This window comes from Peromyscus eremicus, chromosome 2, assembly GCF_949786415.1.
Source record: "Peromyscus eremicus chromosome 2, PerEre_H2_v1, whole genome shotgun sequence".
Taxonomy (NCBI): domain Eukaryota; kingdom Metazoa; phylum Chordata; class Mammalia; order Rodentia; family Cricetidae; genus Peromyscus; species Peromyscus eremicus.
In genome coordinates, this window is record NC_081417.1 from 34274740 (window position 1) to 34297639 (window position 22900).

At 40.8% G+C, this 22900-nt stretch overlaps 1 protein-coding gene and 1 long non-coding RNA gene across 2 annotated transcripts in view; one reads left to right on the forward strand and one right to left on the reverse strand.

Annotated features, from left to right (window-relative positions):
* Stau2 (staufen double-stranded RNA binding protein 2) overlaps positions 1-22900 on the forward strand; it is a 281392-nt gene that overhangs the window by 199820 nt on the left and 58672 nt on the right. The window lies entirely within an intron of this gene.
* LOC131903422 (uncharacterized) lies at positions 428-4532 on the reverse strand. Its single transcript, XR_009377513.1, has 2 exons — positions 4289-4532; positions 428-886 (listed from the first exon to the last, which is right to left on the reverse strand). It is a non-coding gene; the product is annotated as an uncharacterized LOC131903422 (long non-coding RNA).

Here is a 22900-nt window from a genome sequence, read left to right on the forward strand (position 1 = left end):
AACTATTAAGCTACTTGTGGTCCAGTAGCTTTCAAGACTGTATATTAATATCCAGTTTTATTGGTTGATTTTTATACCATGCTAATTATTTTTAAGATCAATCATGATTTCAAATATAAATACAAGAGTTGAATTCTCATGGGAAAAAATTCCAAAGTGACTTTGATAATATTTTATATTTTTTTCATTTAGCAATTGTGTGTCTTTAGGCACTAGCTCTATATCCACTACTATTCTAAATGCTAAGAAATATTTCTAATTCTGCAAAAAGAAAGCTCCCAAACTAATTATAAAGTTAAACATGGGTTATGTGAGACCCATGGTTCCTGCTCAGTTTTACTAGGAACCTAAAATTACTCTAGAAAGTCTTTAAAAGGGAAAAAATGGAGCAACAGCCAAGTACATATAGAAAATAATTGGAAGCCAGTTTCAAAGTAGTACAATTTTTCCTCAGAAATTGTTTAAAACACATAAATATTGAAGGGCTATGGACTACAGAATCATAAAGAGTAGAAGAATTCACCCATTTGATAATGCTTCTTTGAGGAGTTGATAGTCCAAATATTGGAAGACATAAGCCATATATGGGAACAATATGTGAAGAGGTAGTCCATGGAAGTTGGCAAAACCATGTGGGGTCAGAGACCTTGTTTGGTGGGAGCTCCCAGGTCAAATGATGCTTGAGATCAAGATGGCTGAATACATTCTTGAGAGCAAGACTGAACACTATGGACATGTTGTTCTTTGGGGCAGACACATTCTTCATCGAGGAGCAAGGGGTGTGTTCATGGTGGTGGCCATAACTCAGCCTGGCAGCCATGTGGGGGAGAGGAAGGCTCCCTCCAGGTAATTTCAGAATAGGTGCTGAGCTTCTTGATGTGTATGACTGGAAAAGAGAAAGAAAGCAGTGATTTCCAACAGTGTAGCAGAAAGTGCTGGAAGACCCTGGGGAGTGTCTGAGTATGAAAGGATGAAGAAGCAACTTGAGTGGGCTGTAGAGGGAGAAAAGGGAGAGTGAGATCTGGGCAGATCCTTCAAGAAAGCAACAATAAGACAAAAGAAAAAAAGGAATAAAATAAATTTTTAAAAATATAAAAAACAACAATAAAAGTTGTCAAAACAACAATTTTAAGACTTGGAAAATAGTTGAAAAGGCATTTAGCAAATTGAGAAGCATTCCATTTGTACAAGTGTACAAGTGTACTTTGGGTAAGAAAAGTTGGATCCTACGGTGTTCCAGACTGGGGATGCTCTACCTCCAGACTTTGCACAGTAGTTTGCTCAGGCCAAGAAAAGCCGTGAAAACCACAATTTCCCTGAAGAAGTGCATGTGAAACCCCTCATGCCCACTAGCATCTTAATGACCGACATTCTAATGGCAAACGAAGACCTGAGTTTTCAGTTTGGGTTGGAACCAGCAGTCGACTGACAGACTAGCTGGTGCCTTATCAGGGAAATTGGAGAAGTAACATCATGACAGGGTCTTGGTCAACTCTCTACGTGTTCCTGTTCGTGCAAGAAGAGCAGAGAAGGCTTAAGCTAGTTGTAAACCTGGTGATTGGAAAATGCCATTCAGATGCAGAGAAGATGCAAGAAGTCCTAGCAGAAGTTCCATGCCAGGGAAGAGTGAAGACAACTTGATCTTGTAACGTCGTCCCCAACCAGAGCACGGGTCCATTGGCAGAGGGTAAAAGCTTCTCTGGCTTCGGTCTTCAAGCACGACCAGGAAGCAATCTTTTGCTAGCTCTTTACCTAGTGAATACAGACGCTATCCTAGTGACTGAGTAGAGATCCAAGCACTGTGAAGAAAATGGTTCTGGCTGATTTAGTATAAGAAACAACAACCTTGAGAGGAGAACATTAAAATACATATTTTTCTTGCACTATTAAAATTAAACACTAAATTAATAAAATTAAAATTTCAGTAAATATATATCTATCTTTGATGTATGTTAGTATATAAATCTAAAATATAATGTTATATATATTATACACCACACACACACACACACACACACACACACACACACACACGTATATATGGGTGACCAGTACTCAGAGGAAAAAAGTGTAATCAGTAGCAGGACAGTGGATAAGAACACTTGCTGCTCAAGCCCCCAGCAGCCTCGTAGAAAGCCAGGCATAGCCTTGTCTGTCCATAGCCCCAGCATGATGTATAGGAATGAGGGCCAGAGACAAGAGGCTTTCTGGTGATTACTGGATCCATTTGTGACTCCAGGTACAGTGAGAGATCCAGTCTCAAAGAAATAAAGTGAAAGGTGATAAAGCAGGGCATCTGACATCCTCCTCTGTTTCCACGTCGGTGAGTAATCAGACACACACACACACACAAAGAAAACAATTGTGTCGGTGGAAATATTTGTGAGTGGGTCCAGATGTTGGTCTTAGCAGACAAAGACTTCAAAGCAGTTACAATAAACATGTTCAAGGAATTGAAGGAAGCCACGTTTAAAGAATTAAAATGTAGCTCAAACTAATGACTCAGGGAATCAAACAGAATGAAACAGAGAGTCTCAGTAGAGAGAACTTGTTTAGAATATTAAAATGGAAAAATCTAGAGTTAAGAAGTGTAATAACTGAAATAAAAATTCACTGCAGTGAGCCAATAACAGACTCAAGATGGCAGAAGAAGAACCAGTAGGTAACAGAGGAAGGGAGCATGGAGAGCAGACTGCCTCAGCCAGGCGTGGTAGCACACATTGTAATCAGAGGAGGAAGTTCGCAAGTTTGTCTGCCTGGGATGCATACCAAAAACCCATCAAGTGACATGAAAACGATTAGACACCATTGTCCAGGGTGGGGTCACATCAGAACATCAGTGACTGTTTATAAAGGAGATTAACCTCAGGATAAACATGGGCCAAACCCAGCATTCATTCCTTATTAAGAACTAAACACTATTAACTTTTTACAGAACGAATATCTCAGAATATGAAAGAATTCCTTTAACTTGATAATGAGCATCTACAACAAAACAAAACAAAACAAACTCTGTCGTTAATGTTGTCTTCTTCCTAATAGTGGGAACAGAGCAAGAATTCACCTCTCGCTGTTCTACAACATTGTATTTGAGATCACAGCCAATGTGATACGGCAAAGAAAGAGGAAATGAGAATGGAGAGAAATAAAAAGGGTGGAGTTTAGAAGAGAAGAAACAGATCTGTCCTGTTTGCAGATGCCAAGATATATTAAAAAGACACTCATATTAGGACTTGTGAGTGCTCTGAAGTTACAGCTGTGATAAAAACTCACAGAATGATATGTAAAGTCATATGTTTATGTATTTAATATACATATTAACATACATATATATCATATATAATCCAAAACAAAATTAAGAAGACTTTTGTTCATATTACCTCAAAAGCATACAACACATAGGAATCAATTTAAACAAAGAGTAACAGGACTTGTCTGTGAAAAGCAAAGTCATTGCTGAGTGGAATTAAAGAGATCCAAATAAATGGTAGGCATTTAATGTTCATAGTTTAGAAAATTCCTTATTCCTTACAGTTTTCTTCAAATTGACACTTTCAGTACAAACCCTAACAAAACCCTACATGGCTTTATTGGGTACAGACTGTCAAGCTGATCCTGAAATTTGTGTAGAAATGTGAAAGGCTCAAGGTAGAAAAAACAATTTTGAAGAGGAAGAATAGAGTTGGGAGAGTTAGACTATTCAATTTCGAATCCTCTAACCCTGTAGCACTCTAGTTGATGCATGCTGACGGGCATGCAGATCAGAGGAAAAGAAGGGAGTCTAAAAACAAACCTTTACATTAATTCAGTTTTCACAGGGTGTGAGGGAATCCAATGCAGGGCAGCGGGGGAGTGTTTCCAATAAATTGCGCTAGAAAAATCAAACACCCATTTGAAAAATAGGAATTTAGACTATTGCCTAATACCACATGCAAAAATAACCCAAAATAGGTAGTAGATTTAAGTATAAGACCTAAGATGGTCCAGATCAGTAATTGCCTTGGGCTGGGGATGGGCATAGAGGAGCCTTTCCGGTGAGTGAGATGCTCTCAGAGTGGGCTGTGATGGTCGCACAGCTTTACTAAAACTGCTCCCAAGAGTGAACAGCATCACATATAACAAAAATAGGGAGACTACGCTTCCATTGTGAGGCCCTCATGATCACGTCCCGGTAAGTGGTCATTTATTTGTCTTAGAAAACCTTAAGAACTTGCCCATCAGACAAATACCAAAAGAAAGAGCGGATGTCACCACAGGTGTGTCCGGAGTCCCTGGGCCCCTCTTTCACCTTTCCTCTCTAGTTCCCTTGGCCTTGCTTTGCCCTCGGCCGGTGATCCGGACTTCAGTTCCTATGGTTACCACTCCACCCAGCTGGAGGGCGGTGATGCCTCCTCCACTGCCCATCCGGACCGCCGTTCCTTCCCTGTTTCCTTCTTTTTTACATATTTAATCAAAACGAAGTCATTTGCCGTTTTTAGCCTCAAGTTCCACTCTATCTCTGACGTGCCTAGCATGCTGGCTTGGAAGGACAGCCACTTGTTTATTTTGGGTGGTGACATCAGTGTCTGTCACGTGAAATGTGGTGATACTCAGTAGGTAACTGAAGATTTGACATGAGATTTAGTATGAGAAACTAGGGATAACGATGTAGATTTTCACTGCCCCCTCCAGAATTAGAACTAGAAATGAGCCAGACCCTCAGAGGCCTGTGAGGCATACCAGCTTGGGGGCTGGAGAATAAAAACAAGGAAAGTATTTTTCTTTAAAAATTAAAAATACGAAACAAAAATTTCCCTTGAATTCTCTGGGTTAATCATTGTAGTGAAAAGTAGTTTTTGTTTTTATCGTTTTTTTTTTCCCCAGTAGAGAGGGCAGTTTTAAAGAAATCATTTAAGGTGTTATAAAAAAGAGCAAGTGTCGAATCCTTTTCTTATCTGAAGTCCATCTCACCTAGAACACAAAACCTGACCCTGGAACTGCCTCCCCCACTAGGTGGCAAAAGTAAGCTACGGAGAGGCCAGACGGAGCAGGCCAGCTTGCTCTCCATGAGGTCACTGCATCCTTCCTGACACCACTTTGTAAAAGGCGAACACTCGATGTTGGAGGGGTCCTGTTATCTCTAGGTTCTGTCCGGTGCCAGAAGGACACCTTCAGAGCCCGGGTATCCTTTGACTCCCACGTGTGGGGAAGCTCTGCAGAGAAATCTTTTACCAGGAAGGCGTCTGTGGGTCCACAGAGATGTGAGAGACACTAACAAATACAATTGATTTCTAAGATATTGGATGGAAACACACAATTCTAAAACGTGTGTGTGTGTGTGTGTGTGTGTGTGTGTGTGTGTGTGTGTGTGTGTGTATTTATTTCCAGGAAATACTGAAGAGAAAATTACCGCCACCATTGGCACTTTTGTCCCAAGGTCCTCAGAAGGTGCTGTGGAAGATCCCTGAGCTAAAATACAAGCCCCATTTTATTGTGACAGTGCGTCTTGTCTCTTAGCAGCAGCAGCAGCAGCAGCAGCAGCAAGATGGCTCTCAGACTTCATTTCTAACCTAGCTCTGTCACCTACCAGCCCACCTGGGCTTTTGTAAATATGAAAAGTTTCTGTAAGTTTTATCAGTTTCATAGGTCTTAGAATATGCTTTAAATTTAAAAAAAAAAAAAAAAAAGCCAGCACCAAAGCGGAACTTTCAGAATGTGCTGGTCAGGGGCTTTATGAGTCAACAAATAATGCTTTTATTTTCGTGTTAGCGTCAAAAGCGTTTTCTTTCTCTGCACATGTCCTTTGCCTTGTTCTTTTGTTTCTATCTGAAGGGCAGCAGGCTGTGCTTTTTTCTGATGGAAATTGTCTATGTTGCTGAAGTTTGCAAGCCGGGGCCCAGGACTGCAGGTAGTGACAGCTTCCCCCTAGGCATTGGCCTACAGAACATGGCAGTTCAAAATTGAGGGAAACGTCTCAAATCCCAGCCAGAACAAGTGTTCAGTTTCTCCCATGAAGCACAGGCTCAACACTTGAATTGTTTCAACTTAACATTTTAATTTAAAAACCAGCTAGTCATTATGTATCATTCCATAACTATTTATTCAGTGTCCCTGTGTGCAAGAAAAAAAAAATTTTAGGAACACTTGTTGCTTTCCAAACAAGAGGAAGTATGTTTGGGTATTTGGTGATTGAGCAATTTAAAAATTGTTAGTCATTGTTTAGGTCAATTTTATGAAAAGAAGCCCTATTTGCTTAGTTCTTTTTATTCCAGGCTCCTCTGTTTACACGGATGATAGAACTCACAATGGAGACTCATGTGTCATCCAGGAAATGAGCCTGGCTGTTATTTTAAAGGCTCATTGACTTGGAGGATTTAAAATTTGACCACTTCAATAGAGTAATAAGGATACTCAGCAAAACTTCATTATAAAGCACTTCCATGTGCCATGATAGTGCATGCCAAGTGATGCATCTCCTGCAGACTCCGCTATGTGCTGTATCTTCCTGCAGTTAAAAAGGAGGGTCCCCTTCACGGCCATTGCTTAGCAGCGCATGCTGTATGTACTGTTACGGCCTCTGCGGCTAGTCTGCATCCTCACCACTAATTAAACTTCCTCTTCTTTCATTTTAAAAGATTACGCAGTAGTAGTTTCTTAATACTCCAGTAACTATTCAAATAAGAGTAATCCAGCATAAAAGGTAACACAAAAGTCCATTCATGCAACAACCCTTTATCAAAGGCCTCACAAGTATATGGCACTGTCGAAGTATGTGTGTATTTGAATCTACAGCCTCTATTTGTCATAGGCCAGTACAGTTCATTTGCATTACGGATTTTCTTCTAATCACAATGATTGATCTTAGAGACAGCATTCTGCCTTTGAATCATTAGCCATAAAAAGTTTCCAAGTTTAAGAAAAATATCTACAAATTGGTTAATTTAGATTATCTTTGAACACCACTGGTCTCCAGAGTCTTACTTTGGACAACCCCTCAATGGCCAGCAGGGATAGAAGCACCTTTCTTGCTTCTTTGTGGGATAATAGGTACTTTCCCAATATTGGTTACTCCTAGAGATGAACAACAAATAACTGAAAAGTCTTGATCTACATTTATATTTCGGGTGACATTTGCGGGCCAAACAGCAATGACATATGGTCTTGGTCAAGGGACAATAATCTCAGTAAACAGACTTTTAGAAATACTTAACAATCTTTATACCTCATCCCCAACTCTGAGAATGAGGAAAGCCGAAATTTGTGAATTCTATCACAGTCAAACAAAGACAACTCTACCGTTCTTCCTTAAAGAATGTGAAGGCCACACTAAGCTTTTACCTCTAAAGTTTGGAGTCCAAGAGTCATTTGACTTACACATGCCTGGGAAGATGTACAGAGAAGCTGTCAAAAAGGCATCTGGGGAGCATGACTAGGTGCATGGGATGTGATCACAAATGCAACTGATTTTTAAAATTGTAAGATATTGAATGTAAACACACAATTCTGAAATAGACCACACTTTGCCACTAATAGTTGTTTTCTTTGTCTTTTCATTTAAAAGCATAAGATTACTTAAGACGCAATTTGAATACCTAGTATATGCTGTTCTTTGTCTTAGTAAATAAAACTTTAATGAGGATTCAATATTCTTACTTAGTAAATGCCTCACTAAGAGACTTTTGGCCATTTTTTAAGTAGGGATGTTTGCACAAAAGAAGCATTTTCTTATTACCAAATTGGCTCCTTTGAAGTGTATGGCAGATGACATCTGTCTGAGTGAGTACTGCAAAGGACATCTATTGTGCATCATTAGTGGTGCAGTAAATTGGTTATTTATGTTTTAAAGTCCAAGCATAGCATGATCCTTTGTGTTTGCTTTTGAAGATTGCTGTTACAATAAAACATTTGTGAACTGAGTAAAGTTGTCCTTTTCGTTTAGTTAATGCTTCATTGGAACTTAAAGATTCCTCTCCCACCCACTCACCTCCTCGTTACAGAATGGGGGAAACTGGGTAAATTCCTTCAAAAGTTATGAAAAAAATCATGTATCATTTGTATCATTGCTTTAATAGTCACAGGTTGGAAAAAAAATGACAAAAGAAGAAACCTACAGATTAATTACTGACCTCGAGTTCAGTCCAGAAACATTTGAGCATACTACAATTATACTATGTTACCTTTTAATAGCCATATATTATATTACTGATCTGTCGTTGCTAAAGCTGAAAGCACAACCACACTCTGTCTTAGAAATCTCATGTTCGAGCTGCTGTTTAAAATTTTATGCAAGTTTATATAAAAAAAAATAGGTGCTGGTAATATTTTTTAATCAATTGCTGGCTAAAATAAGCTTATTTTCCTAAAGATTTACCATTATATACTATTGCCTAATATGAATATTCTAACTGTGGAAATAGCAAAAAATGTTCTACTTAGCAACTAAATATCCTTCGTATTGTCTGAGCAGGTGGGCTGACAAAGAATGCAGCTCCTGATATTTTTCGTTAATCTCATTTTGTACCACACACACACGCACACGCACACGCACACGCACACGCACACGCACACACGCTGTGATGAGACTGTTGGCACCCCTCTGAATTCCTGGAGAGAAATGAAGGATGGCTAAGACGCCGGCAAGCGCTCTGCTTGCATGCGGTCCTAAAGAGTCTCTTCGCTGTCTAGATGAGGATATTTAGTTCTGACAGTGCTGGTCAATGCTCAAAGCTCACCTCCTGGGAAATTCTTTTTACTGCTGAGAATTGGTTTCCAGAAGTCACTTTGTCTTCTTCCGTGACTCCTTTGCTTCAACTTCCAAGTGTCCCCTTTTATCCCAACATCGTTGCCCCCACCCATGCCCCCGCTCAGAACTATAGTACTGTTTCCTTCACCACCGCTGCCAAACCTACCCACCTCTCGCTTCTTACTTACTGGTAGATGGAGCGGAATGGTCTCCTCCCTGACCCCCATTGTAACTGTCTTGGCCACAGTCTCCTGTGTTCTACACACAGCCACATGCAAGGCCTACTTCAGCCTTTTTCTGTCCAGTCAGTTCTGTAGGATTCTGTCTGTCCTTGTGAACCCTTGTAAGGTGACTGACTGTCTTCCTTTGGCTGTTTGTCTTGTCTTGACTCCTTAGGTACTGTGTGATAACCAAGGTTAATCCTGAGTGTTTTGGTTCCCTGTGTGTATTAACCACTTTCGTGCACTACACTGTTGATCATATTTTGATGTCTTCACAGATTTATTTGCATCAATATAAATCTGTTTGCTTTAAAAGGGAGAGATTGATTTTAAATTGGTGCACATGATTTTGATGAGTCCAAAATCTATAATGCAGGCTAGTGTCTGGAAACAGGCAGAGTTGATACTGCTGTCTTGAGTATTAAGTCTGTAGGGCAAAGCTGTAAGATTATTATGTCATAGGCTTAAGGTAGAATTCTTTCTTCTCCACAAATCCTCAGCTTTTCCTCTGAAAGCCTGAGTGATAGGATGAAGCCCCTACCTTTATGGAGGCTGACCTGATCAATGATTGGAAATATTAATCACATCTACAAAATACTTTCACAAGAATATCTAGACCAGTGTCTGACCAAGCACGCTGGCCACCACAGCCCAGCAAGTTGACACAAAAATTAACTGTCACACTCCCTCACCAGCTTCAGGCTGATATTTTATGGGACCATTGGAAAACCTGGAGGTTGAGACTTGATACTTTGTTCTTATATTTAATGGGCTGATTTACTTTGGGAATATTTCTTTTTTTTAACTTTTATAGATTTTTTAAAAAATGTTTTTAATTAATAGAATTTTATTACTTCTCCCTTCCCTGTTCTTCCTCCCACTTACTCAACCTTGAACCCCTCTCATGCCCCTATTACTTTCAAGTTGATACCCTCTTTTTCTTTGATTATATTTGTTAACATACGCACATATGTATGTATGCACAAATATATATAAACAGATCGTGTTGTCATAGTTTTCTTTTGCTGTGAAGAAACACCATGACCAAGGCAACTTATAAAAGAAAACATTTCATTAGGAGCTTGCTTACACTTTCAGAGGGTGAGTCCATCACCATCATGGCTGGGAGCATGGCAGCAGACAGCAGGCAGGTAATGGTGCTGGGGAACTAGCCGTGAGAGCTCACATCTGATCCATAAGTGAGAGGCAGGGGTGGCAGGAGGACACTAAGAGATTGAGACTGATGCTGAGTAGAAATGATGTAGGCTTTGAAACCTCAAAGATCACCCCTAGTGACACACCTCCTCTAAGGAAGCCACATCTAATCCTTCCCAACCGCAGACCAGACATTCAGATAGATGAGCCTGTGAGGTCCATTCTCATTCAACCACCACTTGCTGAGTCCTTTTTTGTTGTTGTGGGTGTATACGGTTTCAAGGCTGACGACTCTGCATTGAACAACCAGTAAAGAGCTCAACCCTGGGAGAGGCTAATTCTCACACTATTTAATAGTTGTCTGTAGTTCTTTGTGTAAGTGTTGCAGCTCTGAAGGGAAAGCCTTCCCCAGTGGAAGTGTTACAGGTTTCAGGGGGAAGGTTTCCCCAATGCAAGTATTATAGCTCTGAAGGGAAAGGTACGCCTCAAAGTCACACCACACAACAAGCCTCACACGAGAGATTTGTCGGGAGGGAATATCCCTGGAGGGTGGCTGCCTCTCCTCGGGCAAGAAGCAGCAGAGAACTGAGCAGCAGACAGGGTTTGTATAGTGTTTCTTGGTGGGCAGAGCTTCCCAGGGTCGGGATTGGTGGGTTTTCAAGTCCAGAGCTTGTCCGCCTGTGTCTGGAGGGGCTGGGCCCCGCCGTTATAGCAGCAGTTAGAGTGTTCTGAGGGCAGAGCCTGGTGTTTGGAGGTCCTCAGGTATGGGGCCTGGCCGCTCATGTGCCTTGAGGGGCTTACACTTTGTCTCGAGTGGGACCCTTTTCATGTCAACATGTCCATTGATACTGCTATTGGTCCTGTCTTAGGTATGCAGCCATTTCTGGGAGAGACTGTTTTACAGTAGACTTCCTGGTATTCTGGCTCTTACAATCTTTCCATTTGCTCTTCTGAGATGTTCCCTCAGCCATTACAGATGCAGGAGCTGTGATAGAGATAGATCATTGGGGCATGGGCTCCCTATAATCCACTGATCTCTGTGTTGTTTTCTGTGATGGTCTCTATTTGCTGAAAAGAGAGGAAGCCTCATTTTTTTGTTGAGGGATGGTACCTATACTTATCTGTGGATAAGATTTAGAATGTAGTAAGAAATTTACTGGTCTAGCAAAGTGACAATTAGTGTATTCTTTTCTAAGGTCTATGACTGTACTAGTCTCAATAAGTTGGCTAGGTTTTCAGTATCAGGCATGATTTCCTTCCTTCCTGTTGAGTGGGCTTTAAGTATAATTAGACAGCTGTTGGTTGCCACTGACATGTGAGTGTCACTGATTGCAACTTTATGCATGTCTTGCCATGCTGGTAATTGTCATGGTTCATAGGTATTGCAACTGGGTAGGTTACTTTTCCATTGCCGAGACAAAACACCATAATCACGACCACGTATTTAAAAAGGCATTTAATTCGGGAGATCAGGGTTAGTGTCCATGGCCATCATGGTGGGGAGCATGGCATCAGGCATGTAGGCATGGCACTTGGGCAGTAACTGAGAGCTCACATCTGAACCACAAGCATGAGGTAGGGATAGAGCTAACTGGGAATGGCATGGGCTTTTGAAACCTAAAGCCCAGCCCCAGGAACACACCTGCTCCAACAAGGACACACCTCCTAGTCCTTTCCCAGTTGTTCCACAAGCTAGGGACCAAGCATTCAAATATATGAGCTCATGGGGGCCATTCTCATTCAAACCCACCACAGTGGGACTATTTGCTTCCCTTCCTTGGCAGCTTGCATAGCATTTTCTGGAACCATGAATGCTAGACCTCGGGAAAGAGGCTTTCGGGTCAGATCCAGCTCCAGTCATCCAAGTCCTGTGTCCTAAGTGGGTGGTGCTTCAGCAATGGGGGCCCACTCTCAACCTCTGAGAGGCAGCCAAGGGCTACGGTGGTAATCTGTGTTGTTGGAAACCATGTGGACTACTCCAACCAACCCTTCGAAAGGAAGTTTCTCATGTCTGGAACTGGGGCATTGTCAGTTGGCATAATTCTCAATCTTTCCATAGAACATATGAGTTAACTTGCTTACAAAATTCCTGTCAATATTAGTCTGTGCTCTTCCTGGTTGCCATAGCACCAGCAGCACAGATTCCTGATGAATAAAGACAATAGATGGCAGATGGAAGCAGGGAAAGAATTTGAGTTCTGATGTCACCTGATGGATGGATGTCACCTGATGGATGGTGGGCTTGGGTTTAAACTTCAGAACCTGACAGTTCTTACTAACAAATTCCCCTCACACAAACATTAAACATGTACATAGTCTATGTATTCGTGTCATGGACTCTGTATAAATGATGCAGTTTACAGTGTACACACATGTGTAGACTGCACACCATGTGTGTCCATTTACTTAGCAAACCATGGCTGCCATCTGAAGGCCAGACACTTTGTTAGCTGCAGGCTCCACACCATCAAGGGTTTTGCTGCCTTTGCCTTTGTTACTGTCTTCACTGTCCTCTGGCATGTCAAAGGTAATTGCCTGGAGGAATTGTGGGTGACAGCAACTTAGCACCAATCTTTGCCACACAGGGTAGTGTGTGGCTGGACAGTTCTGCTGAATCAATCTCTCTCTCTCTCTCCCTCTCTCTCCCTGGGACAGGGTCTTATTATGTAGCTCTGGCTGTCCTGGAACTCACTCTGTAGACTAGGCTGGCCTCAAACTCATAGAGATCCATCTTCCTCTGCCTCCTAAGTGCTGAAACTAAAGGCATGCACCGCCACTGCCTGGCTGAATGTCTCTTAAACAATATAGATCACTAGAAAGTTAACTTAAACTGACATGATTTTCTTATTGGCAGATTTATAAACACAGTGTATCTTTCTCTAATCCTTAATGGATCAATACGTTGCATTGCTATTTATAGGTATATGTTGGAATCATCTGTGTTCACTACGTATATTGAACCAGATTTTAGAGATTTGGAGAAATACCTTTTGTATTTTGATAAAGTGTGTAGAATATTTTATTCACTTGTTTTTTTTAACAAGTCATATAATTATAATAATAAATACTCAAGTGTTCTGCTTTGCCATTCTGTTATACACTTGGGAGGTTAGAGGATTATAGCAGTATCAGGGAGAACACATGTAATTTCTGTAATGTTTGGTATAATACACTTATTGCTGATTGAGAGATCTGTTTATGCTTGTATCATCGATACTTGAGAACATGAGGAGCCTCTGGCTACCCTTGCACATGCTTGTAACCCCAGTACTTAGGAGACAGGGGCAGGAGGATCAGGAATTCTAGACCATCTTTGGCTCTGTAACAAGTTCAAGACCAGCCTGGCCTGCCTGAGACACTGTCTTGAGAGCAAAGTGAGCAACTCAAGAAACCTGCTTGCAGATGCAGGTAACAATCCTGTTACAGTCACTAAGGGTAGTTAGTGTGTAGCTGGTGGATTCAAGTAACAATCCTGTTACAGTCACTAAGGGTAGTTAGTGTGTAGCTGGTGGATTCAAGTAACAATCCTGTTACAGTCACTAAGGGTAGTTAGTGTGTAGCTAGTGAATACAAGTAACAATCCTGTTACAGTCATTATGGTAGTGTGTAGCTAGTGGATACAAGTAACAATCCTGTTAGAGTCATTAGGATAGTGTGTAGCTAGTGGATACAGGTAACAATCCTGTTACAGTCATTAGGGTAGTGTGTAGCTAGTGGATGTAAGTAATAACTCTGCTGCTCTCATTAAAGGGTGATGCATAGCTAGTGGCTTACATAGCATACTTCTCAACTAGAAGTGATCACCTTTGTATCATCTATCTTAATGAAAATGCCCTTTCCTAAGCATAAGTTCCAATAACTAATTATATCAGTAATTGAATATTCGTTTATATTTATTGTGATTCAGTTACATGAAACCCTTTAATCACTTAGTCTGAGTAACTTAAATTAAGTGAATCAAAGCACAAATTAAATTTCTAATGTTTATTTTATGATTTGATGTGTATGAGTACTTTGCCTGCATGTATGAAGGCCTGGTGCTCGTGGAGATCAGAAGGGTTCATTGGATCCCCTGGCACTAAAATTACAGATGGTTGTGAGCTGCTGTGTGGTGGTGGGACTGGAACCTGGGTCCTCTGCAAGAGCAGCAAGTGCCCTTGAACACCGAGCCCTCTCCAGGCCGTGGGTTAGGTTTGAAATCTGAACCTGCGATGAACTCTTAGTTACACATGGCCTGTAAGCTTCCCAGTGTCTTGTGGTCTGCGCTTCCCTACTTCATCGACTCAACACAGTTAGAAACTGTTACATTCCTCTGTATGTGTGTATTGATCAGAGAAATTTTAAATGCTATTTCTTACATTTTAATAAGTTTAATATTTCTAGTTACAGTTCATTATTATTCTAGATGATTCTGAAAAACTTGCTCTGAGCCATGTCTTAGTTTTTTTTTTTTTGATAGAGTGTAATACAACTACTGTTGCACTTTTTATTTTATCGACAAATGGAAAACTTTGATATTCATTTGACATTTCCATAGACAGATGAATAATTTTAATGTTCTATATTTTGTAAAGAATTACTCAGTAAGAGCTGGGCAGTGGTAGTGCACACCTTTAATCCCAGCACTTGGGAGGCAGAGGCAGGCAGATCTCTGTGAGTTCGAGGCCAGCCTGGTCTACAAAGTGAGTTCCAAGACAGCCAGGGCTACACAGAGAAACCCTGTCTCAAAAAAAAAAAAAAAAAGAAAGAAAGAAAAGAAAAGAAGGAAGGAATGAAGGAAAGAAAGGAGGGAGGAAGAAAGGAAGGAAAGGAAGGAAGGAAGGAAGGAAGGAAGGAAGGAAGGAAGGAAGGAAGAATTACCCAGTAAAAGAAGTGAAAATACCAGTTTGGGAAAACAAGGTTATTTTGAAAACTTATCAATGCTTATTGTAAACTGCCTACAATCATGAATGAGGGGCCAGGGCGGACTGGAGTGAGGGGAGAGAGATGCTTCTGATTGGTAAATGTCTATAGACAGACTGATCTACCTCCCCTGTCACCTGCCTTAATATTCAGTTCTACTCAAATGTTGTTCAGTCGTCTCCTAAAATGTATGGTGCATATCTTCTATTCCACTAAACACAAATGTCAATAACCATTTACAGAGAAAGTGAAAGGACTTTTACTGATAACTTCACACCTGCCACCAGGCAGTATTTGGCTCTATGTGCTCATCACACATCTCTGTTTCAGCCACTCTCTGCTAATGGCCACCCCGCCCCTCCAGGTGCCTGGCAGATGAACATCTGTGTGCTCTCCGCCCCTCACAGAACCAGCATTAGTGTCCTTAACTCCAGTTCAATATTTCCTTATGCGCTCTTTTTCTTCTTTCGAGATAGAAATGTGAAATATGAAATGTGCCAGTTGACAAGGTTTGCCCGTCTGCCTGTGAAACTCAAGCCCTTGTCAGGATGTAAAGCATTACCATCATGATGGAAAGGCCCCTCATCTCCCTTTGCAGTAAATCCCAGCTCATGCCACCTCCAAGGGCCGCCATTATTCAGATACTTTCCACTGTGTATGATTTTTGGCTGTAACAGAAATTCACACGCATGTACTTGTACACACATGTACTTGTATGGTCCGTGTGTTTCTGTGGTGATTACTTAGTAGTGTTTTGTGGTTCAGCCCTATTGAGTGTAGCCATAATTTATCTATTTCTCTTACTGACTAGTACTGTGCTTTATAAGTTCAGTTTGCTTGTCTGTCTCCTTTTCACTGACACCTGAGATGTTTCTTCCTCCCAACTGTTGTGAACACACATGCTGTGAACATTCTTGCACAGCTCCTCTTCCGATATGTTTTCATTTCTCTTCGATCAGTCTCTAGGAGTGAGATTGCTGGGCCATACAGTGGTTGTGTATTTACGTAAGGTACTGTTTGACGCTCCCTCCAAGGAGGAAGAAAAGTTCCTGCTGCTGCACACCCTTGGCAACATTTGGTAGCACGCTGTTAATTTGGGTACTCGGGTGAATATCTAGCGGCACTGCATTATGGGGTTTTAATTTGTTGTTTCTGAATAACCACTGATGCTGCATACTTCCGTGTGGGGTTTATTGGTCATTTTTTTTCCTTTTTTTTTTTTTTTAATAAAGTCTACTCTGAATTTTGTCTAAGTGAGGTTCCTTGTCTTTTTATAAAGTTGCAGGAGTGCCTAGGTAATAGTCTTGGTCATGTGTTTTAAATGGCAAATATAATCTGTGGCTTGCTAATTCATTTCTTACTGGTATATTTTCATAAGCAGAAGTTTTAAATTTTGATGTAATCTAATTTCTCTCTCTCTCTCTTTTTTTTTTTTTTTTTTTGGTTTTACAATTGCTGATCTCTTCTGAAAACTCTTTGCTCCTCTCAAGTTGTAGGGATGTTTAGCTCGTGCATTTCTGTCTATGGCAGCCCTGAGTTTCCACGTGGGGTGATGAGGGGCTGAGATCCGTGCCCCCACCCACGGTGTTCAGTTATTCGAGCAGGATTGGGTTTCCTTGCATCTTCTTAAAACGTCGAGTGACTAAATAAGTATGAGTCTGTCTCCGGCCTCTCTCTGGGTTGATCTGAATGATGGGATTGCTGTGGCTTTATGGAAAATGGGCAGCTGCATGCATGCCAGTGTATCTGTACACCTTTATTTTCTTGCTTCTTTGATTCCCAGCTTCTTACTACCATAACTAATGCTGCCAGAAGTATCTTTGTCACATATATCTTTCCCCACTTGGTGAGTTATCTTCCAAGGGCTAATTTCTCGATGTAGGAATGCTGGGTCAAAGGATGAACTCATTTTTCATTTTGATATGGAAGTCCAATCTGTCTTGCACACTCCTGTCAACCTTCCCAGTACCTGTCCCCTTGCACCTCCCAAAGACTTACATTTCTAAAAAGCAAATTTTAGTAAACAAGAATTGGGGGATGGGGAGGCGAAGTTATTCTGGGCCTTGGGAGGTTTGCCTGTGTTATTGCAATTTGCTTTTCTTCCTGCTTACTTCTGAATTGTGGAGAAAGCACTTTCAGCAGGGTCCTGATGTAGACAGCATCTTGCTGGTAGATGGTGATTTGCCAAGCCTCAGCTTCCATCCCCAAGCTGACTTGTGAGACCTCTCGTTGCTGGAGCTGTCGGTGAATGTGGCTGCCGGGTGGAGTGAGCAGGGCTGGGGTGCTTCTGAGAACTTCCACTGAACTCTGTGCGTGCGCTTTCCAAAACAAGTGAAAAGTCCTTGAACAACAGAGAACAGTCTGGGCTAATTTAATGGCTACCTGGTAATTTTCTGACATAATAGTAGGCTGTGTGGCCGGGTTCACAATGCCTAGCCGAGCCACTCACAATGAGATGCTTCATTATTTTTGCACTCTGTGTTTGTACTAAACTCTTACATGGTTAAGTGAAAACAAAGCTTGATCCTGGGCCTTCCCCCTCAAACACACACCGTTATTTTTTGGTGGTATGTGGAAGGAATTTTCCATTAATTCTATTTCTCTGTGACCAGTTTAAAGAGAAAGAAAGAAAAGACCCAAACAAAACATGCCTAATTTAAAAAAAAAAAATGTGACTTTGCTCAGTGAAATGATTTCTACTCTTGGGTGTTTTTACATTGCTTGGTGTGATTTTACATTCAACAAGAAACCTAATACTGATTTCATAAAGACAGACTAATGGAAGAAAAGAAAAACCTAGGCCCTCATCTCAAGTCTGTGGACGAACGCGTAACCTTTGGCAAATGACCTCACTATTGGCCTCAGGTTCCTCCTCTGTAGTGCTGGAGGTCTGACAGTTGTTCTCTTGAAGGGTCTGTACTCTTGTCTAATTCCTGCATTGACTCTGCTCCAGACTCCAACTTAAGATCAAGCCGTGTTTGGAAAATCGGTAGATTGAAAATATAATTCATCTATTTTTTGTTGTTGCTTTTCTAGCGTGCTTTTCTAGCACGTTTAAATGTAGCTCAACCTCGTGAACTGCCATTTCCCAGGTCTGCCTACTGTGCCCTCCTGCCCAGGGCCAGAGCAGGAGCCCACACACAGAAACCTTAGGCTGGACTGTGCCGGTCCGAGTCACCTGTTGAGAGAATAGGCAACTATTGACAAGCCTGATTCATGGCTGAGTGACAGCTCTGCTGGCCTTCACATGATCCCCACTGAGCGACATCTTTGACCACCTGCTAAACAAGGTCTGTTTGAAGTTCCTTTTTAACATTTCCAAAACGTTAATTCAGCAGGACGTCTCCTCCGGGGTTCTCGGTGTCGCCACATCAGCAGCTGTTGAAGTCCATTCACTCCCGCGTGCGGTGTTTTCATACGTGCTTTTTTTTATTTGTGACAACAGCAAAGTCAATATAACACTAAAGCTCTGCCTCATTCAACATTCCCATGTGTTAAAGCCGCTTCGGATGGTGGTTTAATTCACGGTGTCTGTTTGGAAGCCTTCTTAACCAGCAGGCAGTGTGGAGGTCAGCCGTGACTCAAGAGCATGCTGGCCCACGAATTTCTTTTTTAAACGGTTGGTTTGCGCATCATACTTGGAATAAGAAGTTATACTCTGACTGTAGCGCAGGAGATTTCATATTTCTTAAACCCTGATTAAGCTCTTGTTTATATTTTTTCAGAGATGCTTTAGATCATAGATGTGTTTAAATCTCCAGATGAGATTGTTAACTCTGCATAGTAAAGTTCTTTAAATCTCCCACTTTAAAAGGAAGAGTAGCTCAGCTTCCTGGGAACTCTTTTAATAAAGTAACAGAATTCTTTGGTGTAGAACTGAAGCCCAGCAAAATCTGATGGCAGCGATAAGGCACAGTGGGGTCTGAGAGCATAGGACTTGTTTGAGGGGAGAGGCTCCTTAGACCTGGGATCCTTTCTAAAGAGCTCTTTGACGTGAGAACTGCTACATCTCAACATGGTCCAGCGGTCGCTGTCTGTGTTTACTCAGGGTTTAAAAGACCTAAGTGTAGTTTTATAAGTTCGCTAGCTTGCCTCATTCTTTGTGATACATTTCACAGCCATATTATCAGATTTCATTGCATGCAGAGAATTATCAGATCAACCCATTATACAGCCAAGCAGCATGAAGTCTTCTCCATATATAGTGAGAATATTGTATAAATCAGGCTCTCAGGTTTCAGTGGGAGGCAGAGGGTTGCGCGGTGTCCATTTGTCAAGTTGATGGCACCACAGTGAGGTTACATTAGCTTGTCTTTGAACAGAAGTGAAATCTTATGCGGAGCTCCCCTTCTGTCATTTACACTAACATCCACTCTCTTAAAGCCAGGCCTCGGAGAAAAACAAAGTGATGGCACAATATAATCAGTCACTCAAGTTGTCTGTCATCTGTTTTCTTAAGGAAATGACTTTCAAGTTAGTGGAGCAGAGAACTGTAGAAAATTAACAAAGGTTGTAGTAGTAGAAGTAGGTGGAATTTTTTAAATACCTCTGTCTTTCTCGAGAAGATTTTATATTCAGAATGCCAAAAAAGATCCCCCACTTTCATAATGAATCACATGAATTTATTTCTCCTTGCACAATAGACCCACCGCTGTTAACAACTGGAGTCTTTCTTGCTTAATGTGAGCACATGTTAATTCTCCCAAAAAACTTTCTGTAAAACTCCAGGGCTCAGTGGGTCCTCTGACAGGCAGCTTGCTGGCTTTCGGTTTGAGCTATGTGCACTTTAGTTATATAATCTTGCTCGCAGTCTGCAGAGTAAATGGTACCTTCAATGTACGTTACTGAGATTTCGTGACTCGCTATGACACTTTAAAACTCAAACTACGTTGCCCATGATGGCCAATCTAAGGCTGGTGGTCAGATTTTCAGGCTTTAGTTCCCTAAGCCTGGTTTATGGGCTGAAACACTCAGGTCATTTGCACCCTGTCTCATTTATCATGAAGTTGTTAAGCTCAGATTGTTAAACCAGGAGAGATCAGCTGACAGTCTGGTCCCGGGCATGAAGGCCTCCTTCACGTGTACTTAACGGTTAGCCATCCACTTGTGTGGCTTTTATAGTAAACTGTGTTTGGGTGTGCAAGTTAGAAGAAGCAGGAAGAGCACTTTAAAAAGGAGAGGATGTTGTACAGCTAGTATATCTTGTCATTTTTCATTTTCTCAATAATAATATCAAATACCTTAAGAAGTCACTGGCTGGTGTCCTTAAATAGAAAGAAAATGTCCTTTTGCTTGTTTTGTGGACATGCTAATTGTGTTGTTGATTTTTCTTTAAATAATGAATTTGAAAAAAATCAGTTCCTTCTACGGAAAGTACTGCTAAGAGCAATATATCCAGTCTTTTCTTAAAAGCTGTCCTAGAAGTCCCTAAAGAATTGATGGATAAAACTGACCCAGAATTCTTAGTATCTGGGAAAGACAAACTTAGGGTTTGTTTTTTTAAAGGAAAGAAATAAATTAGTATCCATTTTTAATAATTAAATATATATTTTACAAAATATTGCTGTCACTAACCCCTGGACACCCCAGAATAAATTATTAAGAACTGGATTCTAAGGAAACGTGGTTGCTTTCTTCCCTTTTGAAACTTATGTGAACATTTGGAATTGGTGAACTTCTGAGAGACCCAGGAGATCAATCTTGATTAGTTTATTTTTCTTAGAAAAGATTTTGATAGCCCGGTATATACTTTTTTTCCCCTTCTTCTTTTAAAGGAGCCCTATTTCCTCTGTTGAGGGATGAGATGTTATTAAAAGCAGCCCGCAAATGAAATCGTGAAAGGGAGTTTAAGCAACCGAGTCTTTCATGGCTGGCAAGGGGGCCCCAGGTCGAGAAGCCCGATCTTTAATTGCCCTTTTCTCGTATTTCTCCTGGGTTTAACCTCAAGGTGATTTTTAAAGTTGTGGCTTAATTGGATGGCCATTCTACCTTTGCTGTGGAGCAATTTATTATCGCTTTATTTCCTTTATTACAACTTTATTTCCTTGAGGCCTGTATGATCAAAGGCTATGTTATGATGAATGTAGCTTACCAAACAGGAACCCTGAATCCGTTTTTTGCCTTTGAACATTTGCAGCTGAATATATGGTCACCAGGACTGTAAAGACACAGAAATACTTACATTAATTTTTGATTTGAGTCCTATAATTTTATTTGGAATTTGAAGTGATATTTATAAATTAAAGTAATTTAAAAATTTGCTCTATAAGAGACTATGATTGTCCCATTTTGCCAAGAGGTTAAAAAGTGTTTATGGTAAAATGTGTATTCATTCACTTGTTTATTGAATACAAATGGTTTGCTGAGTTGGTTGGCATGAGTTAAATATTTTGCCATAATTTTTTTTCTTGTTGTTTATGGTAAACTGATATGTTCTAGATAAAATATGAAAGAAAGTTTATATTTCAGAATCATTGATTTCTCTGAAATATTTTATCATAATCAATTAATATAGACTATGATTTACTATAAAACACTGATTGATTTTTGTGCTGGACTTGTGTTATACTTTGTACCTAGTAAAACTTTATATTTTACTTTTAAAGGGAACTTTAATTCCTGTTTCCTTGGATCCCAAATTTCCATTTTTTTAAACTTTATTTTATTTATTTATTTGTATTATCAAATGTTAACCTATGGCAAGCTGATTTTGTGTGTGTGTGGGGGGGATTATCGATTCATTGTTCAGCAGCACTAATAATGCCCAATATTGCCTTGTACAGACATGTTTACAGTTCTTACGATGTGCCAAGATGCCTTATGTGGGTAATTTACAAGAACACAGTCCTTCTCAAAGCCCAGCGGGATCAGGCAAGGCTGGGACACTAAGCAAATAAACCAGAGACTCCCTTATCACCCTCTTTATCAAATAAGACACTTCTGAGTGTTATTGTGAAAAGAGGAGGAGGAAGTCACTCTTTGGCATCAAGGCTGCTGAAGTCTCCTCGGATAGAAAATGCACCGGGTGCTCCTCGCTCCGTTCCTTATTTCCAATGACTGTTGATTTTGCTGTGGCAGAGGGAACAACCATTATGCCCCTTTCACACCAACCAAGACTCAGTTACTGAACTCCACTCCACCCACCTACCAGAGTTCGTTATGGGCTGTAGATCCGAAGGCCTTTCCCAGGATAATTTCCACAGAGTGCATTCCAGGAAAAGCTCTTTGCATTACTTCCACACACCTATCGAAAGCTCTGGAAGCCTCATGGACACAAGCTTATTGCCCTCGCCACCATGTCCAATGAGAAAGGGACAATGTGAAGTTTTACATACAGCTCTCTGTGGCCATTCTTGTGTTTCTACCTTCAAATACACCCCCACACACACACACACACACTTCATTTTTGGTTGTTTACAGGGCCCAGGTTTGAACCCATGGCTTCGTATGTGTTAAGCCCTGCATGCTCTACCACCAGTGTGCATCCCCAGCCCAAGACAACTCTTTAGAAAGCAGATGCAGGTGATAGATTTTTTTTGAATAATTTTCTAAAATTTTAATGTTTGGTGAAATGGCTTGTGCTAGTATGTAAAGAGCTAGTTGCTAGTTGATAATCTGCAAAGCCAGTCTCTGCTACTTTTCAAGTTTGTGACATCATCCCCTTGCATGTAGTTTGTTACTATTTCTCTAATTATGTGATATTTTGAGTAATAAGGAAGGATTGCATTGGGTTAGTTGAGTGTTCATTTATTTCAGATATATCACACAGGCACTTGCTTTTTGTGTAGATACACTAATAACAAAGTCTGAATTTTCCTGTTTACATTTCTGTTTTTTGTTTTTTGAGACAGGGTTTCTCTGTGTAGCCCTGGCTGTCCTGGAACTCACTCTGTAGCCCAGG